This window comes from Onychostoma macrolepis, chromosome 22 (assembly GCF_012432095.1).
Source record: "Onychostoma macrolepis isolate SWU-2019 chromosome 22, ASM1243209v1, whole genome shotgun sequence".
In the NCBI taxonomy this organism is placed as follows: domain Eukaryota; kingdom Metazoa; phylum Chordata; class Actinopteri; order Cypriniformes; family Cyprinidae; genus Onychostoma; species Onychostoma macrolepis.
Genome location: NC_081176.1, coordinates 32,059,708 through 32,074,734, shown reverse-complemented (window position 1 = coordinate 32,074,734; position 15,027 = coordinate 32,059,708). Strand labels below are relative to the sequence as shown.

The window sequence follows — 15,027 nt, the reverse complement described above, 5'->3', positions numbered from 1 at the left end:
ACCTTTAAGTACACAGTATAAGTGAGCGTACTGATGATGATATTGACAATCCAATGTGTATTATTTATTTTTGGTGTCATTTGTGTTTGTTTGTTTATTTGTAGTAGTTTCATAAAAAAAATGTAGGGTGAAAACATGCTAACTTAACTTTATGAATGTGTTTTACTTCCCAGATCATGTATGCCAGAGCTGTGTGGTTGGAGCATGGTAAAGAAGTGGAGGGAACTGCGTCAGACAACTGGATTGATGCTGAAAAAAAAATCATTAGATGGCCTAAAAAAGGGGAAAAGGCAGCTTTCCTCAATCGGCACTCCCCTCAGGATGACTGGATGACATTCACCTTGGTGAAGCGTTAAATGACCTCTGGTAAGTTTTTTTTAATGATCTAATTAGATTCTTTGCTATTTGTCAAAATAAAAATTGTAAGGCAGCCAAATGAGAAAAATCAAGTCAAACTTAGGGGTGCTCCAACGGGGAGCTGTATCGGTCGAGCACCCTTAGTTAAAGTGCTAGTAGTAAAGTCATTTTTATTGTAATTGTATTGTCTGTGATTTTAACCTTACAGTTAGCATTCGTGAATGCGATGATTATGACATGACGAGTCATGTTGAGGAGGAAGAGGAGGAAGATGAGGAAGCAGTTCGGAGGAAAAAGTCCAAACGCAACTTTGATGACTATGTTCTTGGTATGTTTCTATGATAATTGTTGAATCTGTCTTGAGAATCAAAGTCTATAAACTAAATTAATATGGGGGCCCTCAAGTTTCAGGTCACTTTTTAAACTGATAATTAGTGCATGTTATAAAAGATATTCATTTGTACAATTACAGAATCTGAGGATTTGGAGGAGGAAGAAGAGAACATGACAGGTAACGGTTTCCTAAGCTGCTGACATTGCAAACCTAAGTAGCTCTTATAGAATTGCAAAGTTATAAGATTACAAAGTTAAAGCTCATTGTTTTTACAACTGATGCTTCCATTTAATTTATATACTGCATCTGTCTAGATGCCATTATCAAGGTGCCCTCCTTTCCCATTCCACCATCAAAGGTGACAAAGTCCATCCAGATGGAGTCTGCTGGATTTAACAGAAAGTTCACTGGTACTAAGTATTCATCACTTGAATCTAATAATTTCTTTCATATTTTTTCTTGCATAATTATAACATGATGGTGGTTACGAAATCATTGTTAATAACGTACATTTGCTAATTTTCAGACTCTGGACACTCAAATTTATGAGACAGGTGTTGGGTCCAGGGACAGGTCAACAGGCAGTTAGTAATCATCACATTAAACCAGTCACCTCAAATACCAACTCATTTAATCAACCACAAAACATTGAATCAACCACATTGTGTGTGAATACAGTTGAAGCATATTTTTAAATTCACTCAGTGTTTTGTTTTTCAGACCCTGGGCATTTAAATGTAAACCGAGTCAGCCAGTTGAAGGGTGCTGGGTCCAGTCATCAGTCCAGCCACAGTGATGTGTCCCATCACAGCAAACGGTACCGACACAGGAAGCAGTCCAGGCACAGCGACTGGTCCAGGGACAGCAACCAGATGCAACAAGGCAAGCGGTCCAGCACAGCGATTTTTTTCACAACAGCAAACTTTCATTCAGAAACGTTTGTAAGAGCCGTGCTTGCGGAAGTTCTGCTTGACTCTCTTCATTACCGCTTTCTGGGTCTGATTCTGGCTCAAACTGATACGGCAATATTGACACCATTATTTACATTTGACCGGAGCACATGCAACTGTCGCCCGTAAAGGGAATGGGCTTGAAGTTTCGGGACAATGTGCGGTACGCAGTTTAGCCAATCACAACACACCGGCCCAACTAACCAATCTGAGCCCATCGCCTGTTTCTGAGGGAGTGGTTTCAGAGAATCAGGAAGTCAACCGGTCGTTCAAATGACAGAGGAGAAAGCGGCTTACAATAAAGGTGAAATATATGAAAAATAAGGCGTTTTTTAACAAACGAAACACGAAGACATGTTATATTGCACCCCATAAACACAATCAAGCAAAGAAAAAAAGCAGTAAACCACCCCTTTAATCAAAATCTGAACATTTGCTGCTCTAGAATGTCATTTCTTCTCTGATGATGTCAGTCTGATTGGGCAGAATATCCTTCACCACGTCCCTCCAACTGTTAGTTTGCTATGAGTGAGATGGAGAGGAGGAGCACTACAGTAAAACCCTCCCTGCTATTTAATATTCTGTTTCAGTTGGAAATACGTCACTATACTGAAATGAAGTCAGCAGCAAATTCCAGTTCAAACAGACTTTAATTACCTGAAATGCAAGAGGTTTGTTTAATCAACTTCAGAAAACTACAGAACCAAACCACATCTCTTTAGTCCACTCTTAGCACACTCACCCATGCTACAGCTGTAGATTACCACACACGTCATTTTTAAATGGTGCATTTGTTTCTTTAGGCTCTTTACCAACCGGTTGATGGCAAAATTGAACATGAAGGGGAAGAAGCAGAAACTGCCTCTGGAGACGACTAAAACTTATGAAGCAATTAATGGTACTCAGCATTTTCTCCATGTCATTTAAGTTTAACACCAACTCAGTCATATTCACTACCTCAGTTTTTTTCTAAATGTAGCAAAATCACACTAGAAGGGAAAACGGTTTAGTCAATTGATAGAATTGTATTTAATGAAAGTTTGTTTTCTTGCTTGTTGAATGAGAATATTGGAATCAGCGGGTCAAGCAGAAAGCTATATAATGCATTATGATGTTAATCAGCCATGGCCACTTGATATTAATGTTATTAGTTTTGTGTTCTACTCCACCTTCATTGAGTCAGAGTCTACTAATTGAGCCGAGATGAGCAGTGTTTCCTCTAAGCTGCACTGGAGAAATTATATACCGTGCACAGGACAGACACAAAAATGAGTTGTAAAGCCATTTGATTGAATTCTAGTAAATGTGAAATAACTGCAATGCTTGGACAAACCACTATAGAACTGCGTCACTATACCGTTACAACAATCTAATGCTTTAATGGTTGTGGATGAAATAGCTCAACACAAGAGCCAACACAATGATATATGAAATAAAACCTCATCATATTTTAATGAATAGTGACTTGATTAAGTGATGGAAATAGTGGATGATGGACACAGAACGGTAACAAAAAGACATTTACAGTTAAACACAGGTGACTAATGATTTTTTTTTAGATAACTGTAAAATAATTCTCGTTTACATCATCTGAAAATATTTGTTTAAAATATTTTATATTATTAGACTAATAAATAATTGACCCCAATAACTGCTTCATTTTTTAATATATTATATTATATTGTATTATTTATTACATTAAAATATATTATATTATTATAAAGAATTGAACTGTTCTGTGGGAGATTTTTCAATGATTTTTAATAGAGTTTCTTGGTAAGTAACACAGCACTTGTTTTCTCAGGTAAACATAAATGTGCATCATTTAGTTACATCAAGGGTCAGATCAAATATAAACACCACATTATAGTTAAAAGTTACACACTTTGTGTTTGTGCACGCTGTACAGGTCTGTTATATAGAATGATTTTACTCAGGTGGGCAAAATGTCCACCCAATAGAGAATAGTTTTGTTCATAAAAAAATAAGGAACATTGGAGACAAGTTTAGTGAATGAGTCAGTGCCCGAGAATTAAAGCGAAAGTGATGAAAATGGGAAGTAAATGAAGGCGGCACAGACAGAGGACTGTTCTAATGTTACGTGAATGCTGCATTACAATATGCAAATATTTTCATAACAACATGAGCCGCTTAAAATGAAGAAAGTTATCAACATAACTGATATTCAAAATGGTAAGCAAGTGCTGCTTTGCTTACGTTTCGTATATCTGCATATATCTCTTATTCTTGTTTTGGTTTCTCCTTTTAAATGACGAATATATACTATTGATAGCCGCTGTTGTCAAGTCAAGTCAAGTCAAGTCACCTTTATTTATATAGCGCTTTTAACAATACAGATTGTGTCAAAGCACTTAACAGTATCAAATTAGAGGACAGAGTGTCAGTAATGTATAATGATAAGATTAAACACTCAATTTTCAGTTAAAGACATTTCATTATTGAATTCAGAGATGTCATTGTCTAGCTCAGTTTAGTTTAAATAGTATCTGTGCAATCAAATCGGCGATAATCGCTAGAAATTAAGTGTCCCCAACTGAGCAAGCCAGAGGCGACAGCGGCAAGGAACCAAAACTCCCTCCGAGACAGAATGGAGAAAAAAACCTTGGGAGAAACCAGGCTCAGTCGGGGGGCCAGTTCTCCTCTGACCAGACGAAACCCGCAGTTCAAAAGTTTATATTTCTATTTTAATTTTGTTGCAATTTCTAACAATAGTAGTATTATGTAGTTAGGTATTTTATTATATTTTAGTTATTTAGTTATTTTTGGTTGATATATCTGGGGATATGTCTCTGGGGGTCATCTGGGTGTCCTGGTCTCCGCTGACGATCAGGGCCGCAGACATCATCTCTTGGTGCTGATCCACCATCTGATTGGATACGGACTGAGAAACAGACTAGGAAAAAAACAGACAAATATTAGCGTAGATGCCATTCAACTTACGATGTAACGAGTACATCGTGTGTTATGGGGAGTGTTCCCGGTTCTGGTTGATCTAATTAATGCAGCCTAACAATCCTTTAACGGATTTGAATAATAGAAGCGTATTAATGCGTTATGTGTAAGCCAGGCTAAAGAGATGGGTCTTTAATCTAGATTTAAACTGAAGAGTGTGTCTGCCTCCCGAACAGTGTTTGGGTGCTAAATAGGAAAAGGATCTGCCGCCCGCAGTCGATTTTGATATTCTAGGTATTATCAAACGGCCGGAGTTTTGAGAACGCAGCGGACGTGGAGGACTATAATGTGATAAGAGCTCGCTCAAGTACTGAGGAGCTAAACCATTCAGGGCTTTATAAGTAATTAACAAGATTTTAAAATCTATCCGATGCTTGATAGGGAGCCAGTGCAGTTGTCCAGACGCTGCCGAAGTCGGCTTGGTGTGTCCCGGCCTTAAAGCCTTCTACAGACTGCAATTTAAGCAATTTTATAAGGTCATTACAAATCACACTGTACAAAATAGTTTGAAGTAAGCAGTTTTAACGTCATGTCGCGTTGATTAACATGCCATTTCATTTAGCTTTTTATTGGCTGGTCAGTAGACATAGTTTGTAGCAGCAAACACACTGTGATGATCGTAGGCTATCTTTTGTCATAAGGCCATGACAACAGCCATCTTTGTGAATGTCTCTCACTGTACGACATAAGACCACTGATTAGGAGCCATAGAAATCGCCACGATTGTTTCACGATGGCAATCTTTGGTTTAGGACAGCAGTGTGTCCTGTGCTTTAGTAATCCTGAAGACCTTGATTAGCTTGTTCAGGTGTGTTTGATTAGGGTTGAGCTAAACTCTGCAGGACAGCGGCACTCCAGGACCAATGTTGCCTATCCCTGTGCGACATGTTTGAAGTTTTAAAAACACAATGATCTCATTTCTTTGTTTTTATACCTTATGGGTCTTCAGTTTGACACTGGGATTATTTCTGAATCATTAATGGGTATGTTGTTCAAATAAAAACCAAGGACCCAAAAGCAATTGCAGTAAGCAGATTTAAAAAGGTAAAAAACAAACCCAAAGCAGTCCAGCAGGTCACTGGCCAATGAGAGGGACACAGTGAGAGAGCGAAATCACAAGCAATCAGCACGAAAACGAGCTACATCATCAGTTCACAAACATGTCAAACAAACGTGTTTGTAGAGGGTTAGGGTTATTTTTGTTGTACAGTACGTAGTGAATTAAGTGATAACGCATTGTTATAGGTCAAAATAAACACTTAGTTATATATATATATATATATATATTAAATGTACCTATTAATTTGTCTATTTGAAGTGATTCATTTATTTAAATTTTTGTTTGTATTATTTAATTGACAATACATACTCTTTTCATTTTAATTTACAATTTTATTTTTAGTGTTCATCCTCCATAGTGATTGGACATCTTTATCTACCACATTGGATTTTTTCCGGCTTGATGGTCGTTAATGTTTATTTCAAACCCTATTATACATTTACCGGAGGATCTTCAGGATGTACTTTGTACATTTACATTTTTAATTTCTCTGAGAAGTAACAAAACATTTGTCTGCAAAAAAAACATGCATATATTAATGGTTTTGCCCGCTGCAAACCTGTTAATAAGTTGGCTGTACATGCCTTTGTTTTCCACATTGTTGAGAGAAATTGGATGTTGTGCCAGCCTCCTCGGTTATTGCTGTTTTTTTTTGTTGTTGTTGCAGTATTTGCATTCTGCATAGCGCTTCCTTTTTATTTGATTTCTTGACAGGAGGAATTATAAAAAGTATAAACAAATATTAATGTTTTCACATATAAATACTAAAAGAACATGCATACTGCAATGTAATGTACACTGGTTTTCTTTACATATTTGTAATTTTTGTTTTTGTTCAACTCTTGCAGCTGCAGTCATGAAATGGGACAAAGGAGCTACAGAGGCTACAATAAAGCATCATGCAGCAGAACATCTCAAGCATGCACCGGGAGGAAGGGAGGTGGAGGGCATACAGGGGTGGAAAATAACTAAGGGCTTTTTCAAGATATTTGTGTTTATTTCCAGTTTAGGGGACTTTACACTCCCTCACCATTTCAGACCAAATATGTCTTGGGGGATTTTTGTTGTTGTTCACTTGAGAGTTGAATTTAACTATTAGAATTTTGTTTTATCAAATGGTTATAAAGATTTTATAAAGATGGTTAAAAAGTAATCTCTTCTCATTTCAAACTATTTTTTTATTTCTGTCCTTTTTAATAAATCATCACGTATTTCCAATTGCAAATAAGGCTACTAAAATGTCTTTGCAGACCTATATGTCTTGGAGAGGTACAACTAAGGGGATAGGTATTAATTTATTATTTACAATTTTAAAGCAGTACTTCTGCACACTGCCTTCACTATGACTAGAATTAACGTATAAAACAGTTGTCGCAAAAACTTTCATTCTGGCTCCTCAGTGGACGTGTTTTGGACGTGTCTTTGCTCAGTGGGAGGCTTTTCCTTTATCCACCTTGATGGAGCACCCCCGGTCTATTTTTGAGAACAAACAAACATACATATGAATAAATTAATTACCTAAATTGTGTTTTCTTCTTCATCCTCACTGGTATCTGGACTACTGAGGCCACCTTGATCTTCTGCTTCAACATGTAGAAGAGCAGAGGCCTCGGGGCCTAAAGCAGTCTTGTACGGTTGGAGGAGCACTTGCAGCCTTTCTGACACCTCTGACAGTCGTCTTCTTAAGAGACAGCAAAGTCCCTCCTTCCCCTTGTCTACATCTCAAAATACAAAAGAGATAACATTAAGGACAAACTACATATTAACACTGCTTCATGAGGCCAAAGAACTTCAATGGAGTAAAAAGATTTCACCCATTCAGATCTATATACCAGGATGGTTGGCATTTTTAAGTGTATCATTGTCACACTACCTGCTATCTTCAGAATAAACTCTGACGGCTCACTGAGGAGACTTTATGCAGCGAGGCCCAAAGCAGCAGAAAAGAGTTTTGTGTTGCAGCCAATGTCTAACAGCTAACATCTTTCTTCTTCACTACAGTTGTGCTAAAGTAACACCTTGTGTAGCATTCAAGAAGTTACATCAAGAAAAAGGTGTTTGATGATGCTGACCAGCTAGATTTTCTATGTTGACTGGAGGAGATAATAATAAGCTTAATCTTGATGTTATGCTAACCTCGTGTTACACATCAGGACACAAATTATAATGTTCAAAATAATTGTGTTAATTTCAGTTTTCATGTAACAGCCACAGTACAACAAATCTCTCAAGCAAATGTGACACACTTTAAAGCCTTACTGACTTGTTACCGTAGTGAACAACTATAGTCCCCTTTTTATTATGTGCGAGCCAAATGACCATAACATACAGAGCAATAACTGCTCGACTCCATCCAAGTTCTGTGACTGAGACTGATGTTTTATTTATTTGAAATTCATACTTTAAATGGACAGGGTTTTTATTCATCTTACCCTCCTCAGCTATCTTCTTCTTCAGAACCACTGCAGGCTCTGCAACCATGTGCAGTGTTGTGCCATCCATCTCCAACACCATAATGCTGTTTTCCTCTTGCAGTCGCATTGTCAACATCACTTGGTCATGCAGTTGTTTCTTGATTGAAATGTTTGCTAAGAATCAACAACAATTATAAGAATACATGAGAAAATCTATACATGAGCATAATAGCATTGCAATGTTTTGTAGCTACAAACATGTACTTTTTTAAATCAAATTGATACATAAGAAAACTGAAAATGTGCCCATTAACTAAATGAACACTACATTACAACACTCAATATGTTACATGCATGTCTTAGTTCAGTGTACTCTGTATAGCAGAACTGTAAATAAATTCTTGTGAAGCATCTGGAAACTGACGTCCCACTGCCTTGAACCTCCCACGGCCATATTTGAGACACAGTGCTCTCTCCAGTCAGGGAACGCTCCACCACAGCTACATCAGTGTTAGTGGCAGAGTCGAGTACAAGACCACTGTATTTCTCTGTCTCCTGAAGAAGGAGCTTTTTGTCTTCTGCCAGCTTCCTTCGAAGGCGGTGGCGAAGCTTGCTGCTGTCTAGAAAGACAGGAGGTACAGGTGTAGAGGTTTGTAACAGCACTGTTCAATAAGGAAAGATATAATGCACCCAAAAACAAATTCAAGCAAAGCTGCAGTAATTGAACATTTTAATTTAGATTTACAAACAGATAACCCAGAGGTCCAGTGTGTAACATTTAGGGGATACGCACACTCCTGAAAACAAGAATTGCTGTGCTTTAATTACTTTGGAAACTAAATATGGTCCCCTTCCACAGAGACCACCATGTTCCTACGGTGGACCACAATGGACAAACAAACACTGGCTCGAGATAGGACCACTCACTTTCTCTCGTCGGTCACAGTAGCTCTACTACAGCTTGCAAAGGGAGAGGTGAGGGGAGCTGGGTGCAGTCTACAATCTTGTACATTTAACATGTATTTTTTGGAGTATGATGCATACAGTAGCTTGAATATATCAACCTATTATATTCTGTAGTTATACCATTCTGACTGTAAAGGGTTTGCTTCCGCTGCCTCACACTGAGGTAAAGCCCCTCGATCGACTGCTGAAGTCCTCTGTGTGCGGTGCCTTGACTGCCATGAGATGTATTTGGTGTCTCTGTAGAAGTAATGGTGAAAGCAAATTCACTGTTAAAACAACACAGAACCGTTTCAGTGTTTGAATTTGTATTTGTATATAAATCCCCTTTTAATCCTTCATTAACATTTCACTGATATTTCTTTTAATACTTCACTGAACTTGGTATGTGCACTTCCTGCAGGGAAACTGAAATACCCAACATAATAAATGTGGCCAAACATCTGATGGTGACATGTAGTTTGCTGTAATCCATAGATGATCAGCCTATTACCTTTAGCTGCTCTTTACTATCAAACTTAACATTTCAGATAGCATTGGAAAAGGATATTTGCTGTTTCTTTGATCTGGTCATGCTTACCGCCAGCTGCCCATTCCTTCACATCAGAAAGCCACTGTGCCACCACTTCATCTGTGCAAAGTAACTCTGTTTTCAGTTCAGCTAGCCTTGCCGTTTCATCCTGGAGTCTCTGACAAGTCTGATGAACAGTGTTATACAATAATCAGGACTTAGTATGATTAAAAACAGGCCAAGTGCACACAACAAAAGGATACACAAAACAATTAATAGGAGACTTACCTTCACATATCTTGTTGAAAGTGACTGATGTAGAGAGAGACGTTTTTTTGGGGTTCCACCCCATTACATGCAATGTAAGCATGTCTACCCGTGCTGTTTAAAGCAAATAATAAGGTTATGATGCTTAATCTAAAAATATATATATATAAATATTAGGGATGTGCACTACGACTAATTTGACTGTCGTTTAAACGGACGTTTTGTATCAGACTAGTCGACTAGTCTAAAAGCTAGAAACCCCCAAAAAATGGCAAAAGAAGTGTCTATATAACAGCCATACACTTGAAATACTTAATCTTTGCATCACACTGTCAAATCCCTCAATGAAATCTGCTAAAAATAGGTCACGATTATGCCTTATGCTTGCCTCACTATCATCATTTAATTTTAGGCGGTCGTTAAACAGAAAATAAGGAAGAGCATAACTCAACATAAACCAGTGCATAGTTTATTTATTCAGATCAGCTGGAGCAATGCAGAAATGGAGAATAGACTGACAGAATTCTTCATTTTCATATAACATTAGCCAACATATTAAAACACAAGTCAAAAACAATAGGAAAGTTTATCAAGGAATAGCATTAAAACGGCTTTTGAAAATGTACTTCATGTTGGCTATATTGTCTAAAAACAAAACAATGCTCGGTTTACTTACTCAGAGCATGCGCATTTGTTCAGTGAATTTAACATGTTAACGTGGTCTGGCGAAAGACGGGACTAGAGGCGAAAAGAGCCTGGAAATCCCGCACCATCACCGAAGTGGGTCTTAGAGGAATAGACGGCGCGGATGGGATCGCGGACCCAGCGGCAGGTTGTAGTGTATGACATTATTGACATTTGCTGGCTTTGGCTGCCTCCAAGCTAACGCACAGGTGCCTGTATTGAATATGATTGCGCATCGCTCTAGTAGAGTTATTGTAAGCTGGCAAAAAGAGAGAAACCCACTGATTTAGATGATCTGTAACTGGCTGCAGACACATGAACAGCAAAATGAGGCTTTCATGAGAACATACCTTGCTCATGGATGCAATATCCATCTCGCCCTTTAATGACGCATGAGGTTGGAGGAATGGCTTCAGAAAACCCATGAATCACACATTCTCTGTTGTGGAGCGGCTGTTTTTTGTGATGCAGTACATCACAGTCTCCACAGAAGCACTCCTCGGGAAGACACTCTCTGCACCAGGGGAGAAAATAAAACAATATTATAATGTATTATTTCAGGCGAATAACTCATATAAAGTATAACACACTCAATTTAAGCTATTACAAGTTTAGTTAGACACTAGGTTTGATGTTATTGTGGACTGAATAGTGGCTCAGTGTTTAGTGCTGTCACCTTACAGCAAGAAGGTCCTGGATTTACTTTTCCCATAAATGTGGTTTTCATCTGAGTGTCCCCCAAAACACATGCAGCTCAGCCTATAAAGCAGGGCACTAAACATGAAAACCAACCTAATAACAGCAGGCTCGTGGCAAAGCCAACACAATGGCTGACCAACAGCCTCTTTTGCAAGAAGACATTTCAGGTGGTGTGGTCTCGCTTCTTTCCAGCGCTCTGAGGCTTTCTGCTGCCGAAAAGACCGTGATGACGCAGAGCTTTTCTGAGGCTCAGAAGGATAAGACGTCAAAATATGCTGAATATATGTAAAGAAAATATGAAATAAAGCTGTAAGGGACAATTTGAATGAGGACAATTAAAAGTCAATGGATCAATATTTAGAATAAACACCATTTCATGATTCAGTATCAAACTAGCCTTAATATTTACTAAATTGTGTTCTTAGTCCATTTACTGCACTGCCAGTTTTGTCTAATAAGGGGTTTTTCTTTAATCACGCGTGGATTTTAGATCTAAACTTAAATTCATCACTTTGATTCACCAGATTGCTGTTGAGGATTGAGTTCTGCTGAGGGTGCCGTGAGTGAAGCTCCACACTGGACGACAGGAGCATTCGACCGGGGTGTGTGTGACTGTAAAACACTACATACAAGAATAAAAACATGTTCGGCTATCACTGCATGCTTGTTTTTAACCCAAAACTGAACAATTTATGAAATCAGACATATTTCTGTTAAGTACTTGGTAATGTCTTCTACTATCGTGCCACTGAAAGGTTTATGTACTTTTTTAATGTCTTTTTTGATACTGGAATATTTTAAACTCTCAACAATCAATTACAGTGTTCTAGTTTGATTCGGTCCAACATTTACACAGTAAATTCCTACAAATGTAAAATAATTCAGATGTAACCTGTAGCTGAAGCTTGCCGTGTCCTAAAAACTCTCTTTTAGAGGTCTGTGGCGGGTCTCCTGCAGAGCGTGTAGATTTCCTGTATGACAGTTAAAAGGCACGTAACATGCGTCTGGGGTTCCTCGTCCCAGATTTAAAGGAAACTTTATGTGCAGTAACTTTAGGCAAAGCTATATTGTTATTACTGACACATTACAGTGAAGTTGTGGGTGACCCACGATGATCGAGAGAAGATGTCATCGTCTAGAGCTAATAACACAATAATGCAGTGCTCCATGCCAAGTTACTCTTCAGCTGATATAACTTAAACTACACTTAGCTTTTACTAGTAATCATTACTAGGATGATTATTATTTTTTTTATTTAGTTGTTTATAGTAGTAAAGTAATAAGTAAGTATTACTTACTTAGTAGTAAGTACTTTAGGAGTAAACCATTGGTCGGGTTTTAATTGTTGCTTTAACAGTTAAATCATGTGAGTTTAATGGCAAAGAAAGGCATCAATTACAACATTTAAACAAAACGTGATTATTAGTAATGAGCTTGTGAGTCACCTGGACAGTGGTTTGACCCGCGGCCAGTCATGTGACAATGCGTGCATTTTTTGTTGCCATGGCGACATTTCCAAAATGGTGTCCTGTCTGGTTATCACACGTTACAGTGTCAGTCATTTTTAAAACGCTTGTTTTTGTTACCAAAGGTACGTTTCAACCCATGCGACAATTATAATGTTTTAATAACATATCCTAGATTACTCTTAACCTGATTTTAATACATTTCTTGAACAAATTGATATAAAACAAGTTACAAAGATATTGTGGTGACATATATGTCACATCGGGCTCTTAATCTTATAAAAGTAGGAGGAATTGTGATGTGACGTATTTGTCACATTAAGAAAAATGGTAAAAATGGTAATGAGCTGCTCAATTAATTTAACTGATTCGATTATTTTAGTGTTATATATTTTCTGCTGCTCATTTTGTTTTTGTTTTATCTTCCCATAAAAGTAATCATTTTGATATATGTTGTGGAAAAGCAAATAAACATAAAAAAATAACATTTTTTTTTTTTTTTTTTCAGTTGAAGAATAAACGCCCAATGTGTCATATGTGCAACATTACAGATCTTTCACAAGGAGGGGTTGTATTTTAAAAACAACTGCAGAAACATGTTATAAGTGGTCCATTCGGTCTGTTTTATATGCCCCATAATTTTCCTATAAGTAGAAATTGGTCCGGGTTCTTATGGGTTTTAATACAGCGCTATCTGTTCAAGAATAAAGTTCAGCATAAACATAATAGGCTACTAAATACCAATAAAGTGGAGGGTATATGCTTTTATCAGTGTTTTTGATAAAAATGACTCACTCAATATAATAGTGCAACTACACTAAAAAAGCTTTACTGTTATAAAAACACAGATTTGTGAGCATTATTGGAATTGAATTGTTAGAATAAACACGCAACACACCTTGTGCTTGTCATCACATAATCTAACCAATCAGAATAAAGTGTGTCGTCATCAAGGCTCTCGCAGCTGGTTTTGTCAGGAGGCTGGTTTTGCTCTCGCGGTACTTTGATGGCACATGTGATCGTAAGGCGGCTGCAGCGCCGCTCAAAGTCGGACAAATGTTCAAACCAGAATGCATTGCTTTTGTCAGGCGGCAGCCGATCTTTGCGGCGAACAAGCCTATAGAGCTCCGGCGGTTGAGTCACAATCTAAACTCAGACATTTTGGCAGGCGACCAGGAGAGCGCTAGAGCGGCCATAGCATTGCTATCGACAGTTGTAGAACAATAACTTAAGACCAGACTATTTAGAGCTTACACACCTTACATCATTTTAATATGGTGGACAGCTGCTGTGCGCTAGGATGCCAGAACATGCAGAGGAAAGCTAGGGTTGCCAACTGCCCGTATTAGCTATTAGCCCCAGACGTCCCGTCTATTGGGCTTAATTTATGTGTCCCGTACGTGACCGCCCTTGGCCAGTTTCTCGCCCCCTCACGCAGTATTCGTTAAGCAAATCAGAAAGTCCTGAACCAGTGGCGGCTGGTGGCAAATTTTCTAGGTGGGCGGCACATCCAAAAATGTTAGCATACATCCCGATATGATTTATCAGAATCAGAATCAGAATGAGCTTTACTGGCCAGGTATGTTTACACATACGAGGAATTTGTTATAGTGGCAGAAGCTCACCCAGTATAACAAAAAGAAAAGGATTAAGACATGAAACATTTTAAATAATTTAGCATTTAAATTTCACCAAATTCAAGATTGAGGATGATTCTCACAAAACTATATTTTCTGCAAGCTTTTTTCAAGAAAAACAAAAACATTTTGTTTTTAATTTTAATAATAATTCAAAATTGAAGTATACAGTGCAACAGCAAAATCTGTGAGAAAAATAAATGTTACACTTGTTTAGACTATTTTCTATACATATATAAATAACTACAAGATGCAGTACCAAGCAGGACCACACGGAGACGCCAACAGACCACTATCCCAGTCACTTAAAGTTATATAAATATACACGGATCTGTATTCAGAATTATTAAACAGAGCAAAACACAAATTAAAAAAGTAAATAAAAACATGATGAATGTGTTGAGTGTGGTGATCTGAAGGCAGCTCAACATGAGCAGTGAACAGTTCCTCTGTCAGAGTGAATGTTACAGCACTGTACATAACAAACTCCTATAAAAACACCTTCTTCAGCGAGTGTCCATTATAAACACCTGCCAGACATGCGATCATACTGAAATGTGCTCATAAAGCTATCAGAGAGGCGCATACATGGTTTGTTTATTTGCACACTAATAATAACGGACTCGCGCGTCTAATAATGTAAGTTATGATTCATGTGTCACTGACTGTAATCGTCTTTACCTCCATTACAGTCATCATCCATCAACACTTC

At 37.9% G+C, this 15,027-nt stretch overlaps 1 long non-coding RNA gene and 1 pseudogene across 1 annotated transcript; both read right to left on the bottom strand.

Moving 5' to 3' along the window:
• LOC131529977 (NACHT, LRR and PYD domains-containing protein 12-like) overlaps positions 1–15,027 on the bottom strand; it is a 274,625-nt pseudogene that overhangs the window by 201,074 nt on the left and 58,524 nt on the right.
• LOC131529999 (uncharacterized) lies at positions 2,559–8,652 on the bottom strand. The gene is made up of 4 exons (XR_009268272.1): positions 8,513–8,652; positions 8,107–8,262; positions 7,193–7,389; positions 2,559–4,555 (listed from the first exon to the last, which is right to left on the bottom strand). It is a non-coding gene; the product is annotated as an uncharacterized LOC131529999 (long non-coding RNA).